This window comes from Salmo salar, chromosome ssa16 (genome assembly GCF_905237065.1).
Source record: "Salmo salar chromosome ssa16, Ssal_v3.1, whole genome shotgun sequence".
Classification (NCBI taxonomy): Eukaryota; Metazoa; Chordata; class Actinopteri; order Salmoniformes; family Salmonidae; genus Salmo; species Salmo salar.
In genome coordinates, this window is record NC_059457.1 from 89,155,771 (window position 1) to 89,160,770 (window position 5,000).

Sequence of the window (5,000 nt, forward strand, 5' to 3'; positions counted from 1 at the left end):
ACCAGGAAGTGGCTGTGGTCCTCCAGGACAGGAGTTGCCTACCCCTCCAGGTGTTTCACCTGAATACACCACAGGCCTTTAATTGCTTTCTCCAGGTGTTTCACCTGAATACACCCCAGGCCTTTAAATGCTTTCTCCAGGTGTTTCACCTGAATACACCACAGGCCTTTAATTGCTTTCTCCAGGTGTTTCACCTGAATACACCCCCAGGCCTTTAAATGCTTTCTCCAGGTGTTTCACCTGAATACACCACAGGCCTTTAATTGCTTTCGCCAGGTGTTTCACCTGAATACACCCCCAGGCCTTTAAATGCTTTCTCCAGGTGTTTCACCTGAATACACCCCAGGCCTTTAATTGCTTTCTCCAGGTGTTTCACCTGAATACACCCCCAGGCCTTTAAATGCTTTCTCCAGGTGTTTCACCTGAATACACCCCAGGCCTTTAATTGTGTTCTCCACATTGAGAACAAAGCAGAACACACATGTCTATTGTTCTCTGTAACATATGGTCAATAAAGTTGTATTATATTCTGTATTCTGTATATTCCTGACTTAAACCATCACAGTGACTGTGAGAGCAGGAGGAAGTTTAAACATGTACCTTCATGTCTAGTCCATGTCAGTCTCTTCTCACCAAACACCTTGTAAAACTACATACTGAGGACAAGGAAGAATCATCCATTCATGTCTAGTCCATGTCAGTCTCTTCTCACCAAACAACCTTGTAAGGCAGAAAGTACAGTACTGTTGCTGCATCCACACATGACTGGAATCCTGCTCTCTTCTTCTCTCTCTCTGTCTCTCTCTCTCTCTCTCTGTCTCTCTCTCTCTCTGTCTCTCTCTCTCTCTCTTGCTCTCTCTCTCTTTCTCTGTCTATTTTCTGACTTCTTATCTATATCTCTTATCTATATCTCTCTCTTGCTCTTTTTCTCTCTCTCCCTCTCTCTCTATCCCCCACTTTCTCTATATCTCCATATCTCGCTCTCTTTCTCTCTCCCTCCCTCTCTACCTCTGTCTCTCCCTCTCTTCATAAGCTGTCTTGTTATTAATCCACAATAATTAGCGCAGTGCATTACAGGAAGTGGTATCCTGGCAACCGTCACCATTACGGGTAACCGTGGCGCTAGCTGGAGAGACCAGGCCGGGCTGCCATTAGCGATTCATTAAATTGGGTTTATAATTTTTCAATTTATTGACTTTTCTTTTCAAATGTCGTATCCCATTATGTGTATTGTCGAGTTCCAAAATGGCACCCTATTCCCTACATAGTGCACTACTTTTGGTGGACTCTGGTAAAACATAGTGCACTATATAGGGCTTAGGGTGCTATTTAGGAGGCAGCCCTTGTCTCCAACAGGCAAGCGGCGACCACATCACATCTGTCATGTTACCCTACAGACGTCCCTCAATGCAGGCTGTGTCTGTGTCTGTGTGTGTGGTGAGACTGTCCCTCTGCTTAGGGACAGACTAAACCATTTTGGCAGCGGCTCGAGGGCCTGTCTCTTCTGACTCTAGCTCCCCCTCCTCTCCTCTCCTCTCCTACCTCCCATCCCTCCATCTCCCCCTTCTCTCCTCTCCTCTCCTATCTCCCATCCCTCCATCTCCCCCTCCTCTCCTCTCCTCTCCTACCTCCCATCCCTCCATCTCCCCCTTCTCTCCTCTCCTCTCCTATCTCCCATCCCTCCATCTCTCCCTCCTTTATTCTCCAGGAAAACGCCAGAGCTCTTCCTGTTTGAAATGAAAAATGAGCCCCTGACGATTAAGTGCAATTTAGGCTGCGAACTTTGAACATCATCTATATGTTTCTGTCGTGAGCCAGATTTCCTGAAATACACATGCCTTGCAGATTACAATCTGTACTCTCCCTCTACCTGTCTATCTCTCTCTCTCCATCTAGCTCTCTCTCTCTGTATCTCTTACTTTCTGTCTCTCTTTCTCCATCTATCTCTCTCTTTCTGTTTGTCCATCTTTCTCTCTCTGTCCATCTTTCTCTCTCTGTCCATCTCTCTCTTTCTCTCTGTCCATCTGTCTCTCTCTGTCCATCTGTCTCTTTCTCTCTGTCCATCTGTCTCTCTGTCCATCTCTCTTTCTCTTTCTGTAATTAAAATAGATTTTTATTCTGATATCATGTAATGGACATACACTAAATTGTCCAAATTGGTGAAGTTAAATGAAAAATGTTACTTATTTTAAAAATATATACGTATATATTTAAACAGAAAAGTGGTGCGTGCATATGTGTTCACCCTGTTTGATATGAAGCACCTAAATAAGATCTTTGAACATCCCACGGAGCACCATTAAATCCATTATTAAAAAATGGAAAGAATATGGCACCGCAACAAACCTGCCAAGAGAGGGCCGCCCACCAAAACTCACGGACCAGGCAAGGAGGGCATTAATCAGAGAGGCAACAAAGAGACCCTGAAGGAGCTGCAAAGCTCCACAGCGGTGATTGGAGTATCAGTCCATAGGACCACTTTAAGCCATACACTCCACAGAGCTGGGCTTTATGGAAGAGTGGCCAGAAAAATAACAAGCAAACATGTTTGGTGTTTGCCAAAAGGCATGTGGGAGACTCCCCAAACATATGGAGGAAGGTACTCTGGTCAGATGAGACTAAAATGTCACTTTTTGGCCATCAAGGAAAACTATGTCTGGTGCAAACCCAACACCTCCCATCACCCCGAGAACATCATCCCCACAGTGCAGCATGGTGGCAGCATCATGCTGTGGGGATGTTTTTCCCAACACTGTTAAGCGGAGCGACACAGGGGAACCTCAGAGCAGACTCAGATGAGGAAACAGGGATGAATGAACCAAAACATTTATTGTTGCACAGAAAGATATGGAGTGCAGATCCGGGGTAGCTTGGATGAATTGCAGAAAAAACAGATGTGGAGACTGAGGTTGGAGTTGGCTGAGTAGAACAGGGTAAACAGGTCCTGAGGGGAATCCAAGGTAGTGGTGGTGAGTAAAATCCAGAGCAAGGTAGTTGGGTGGTGAGATGTGGAACAGGAGACAAGATGCCAGAGACAGAGCAGTAACTGCAATGAGAGGATAAACGGTGTCAGGCAGGGAAACATGCACAGCAGAGTAACAGGATCTTCAGTAATAATAAATGGATAGAATCATGAGCAGAGATTACGATCTGGCTGAGTGGAAGTGGCAGGACTGAGCATTTGTAGAGGTCTTGATTATGGAACGAGTTGCAGCTGGTTGGGATCTGCTCTGACTCCAGCACACCTGTCCCCAACCACACAATCACACACAGAGGGAGAGTGTACAGGGAGAGTAACTGCAGGTCAAGAAGACACCATATATAACACCAGAGGGCGTAGCTGGAGCAGATGTGACAAACACCTCAGATCACCCCGAGAACACTATCCCCACAGTGAAGCATGGTGGTGGCAGCATCATGCTATGGGGATGTTTTTCATCGACAGGGACTGGGAAACTGGTCAGAATTGAAGGAAGGATGGATGGCGCTAAATACAGGGAAATTCTTGAGGGAAACTTGTTTCAGTCTTCCAGAAATTTGAGACTGGGACGGAGGAGCATCTTCAAGCAGGAGAATGACCCTAAGCATACTGCTAAAGCAGCACTCGAGTGGTTTAAGGGGAAACATTTAAACATCTTGGAATGACCTAGTCAAAGCCCAGACTTCAATCCACTTGAGAATCTGTGGTATGACTTAAAGATCGCTGTACACCAGCGGAACCCATCCAACTTGAAGGAGCTGGAGCAGTTTTGCCTTGAAGAATGGGAAAAATCCCAGTGGCTAGATGTGCCAAGCTTATAGAGACATACCCCAAGAGACTTGCAGCTGTAATTGCTGCAAAAGGTGGCTCTACAAAGTATTGACTTTGGGGGGGTGAATAGCTTTGCACGCTCAAGTTTTCAGTTTTTTTGTCTTATTTCTTGTTTGTTTCACAATAAAAATATTTAGCATCTTCAAAGTGGTAGGCATGTTGTGTAAATCAAATGATACAAACCCCCCAAAAATCTATTTTAATTCCAGGTTGTAAGAAAGACTTAGCATAAACACATTCATGGAAACATTAAGTCAGGAATTAGCATAATCACATTCATGGGAACATTAAGGCAATAATTAGCATAAACACATTCATGGAAACATTAAGACAATAATTAGCATAAACACATTCATGGAAACATTAAGACAAGACTTAGCATAATCACATTCATGGGAACAGTCAGGTATTAATTAGCATAATCACATTCATGCCACTACTTGTTGTTTTTGAAATGTGAATATTTCTAATTCAAGAGAACACCACTTTCAAGATAACACACATTTTTTTACCTTAATTTAATAGGTTGATGTGTTAGTACATCACCTTTAACTACATACTATTGTCTTTCAGTATAAATCACCTTTAACTACATACTATTGTCTTTCAGTATAAATCACCTTTAACTACATGCTATTGTTTTTCAGTATCATTAAATAACCTTTAACTACATACTATTGTCTTTCAGTATAAATCACCTTTAACTACATGCTATTGTTTTTCAGTATCATTAAATAACCTTTAACTACATACTATTGTCTCTCAGAATCAATAACTTCTTCAGGATCGGTGTCCTTTTCACAGCAGGAGGTACAGGAAGTGACCTTTTCACAGCAGGAGGTACAGGAAGTGACTTTTTCACAGCAGGAGGTACAGTAAGTGACCTTTTCACAGCAGGAGGTACAGGAAGTGAGAGATATAAAGATATATAAAAATACATGTACGTCTTACATGTAGTGTCAAAGCGCCCAATTTAACTTTCTGCCTGACAAAAGAAGGTCTTCAAAGACGTCACTTGAACGTTCCAAACGGCTGCCATGGTAACCAGGCAAGCTGTGGCGACTGGAGACAATCATTTCACATGAAAATAGGAGACTGTTTCAAAAAAGAACTGGGAGGATGGAAAAAGGAGAAGGGCAGTAACAATGATGCTTTCAAATACTGTGTGTGTGTGTGTGTGTGTGTGTGT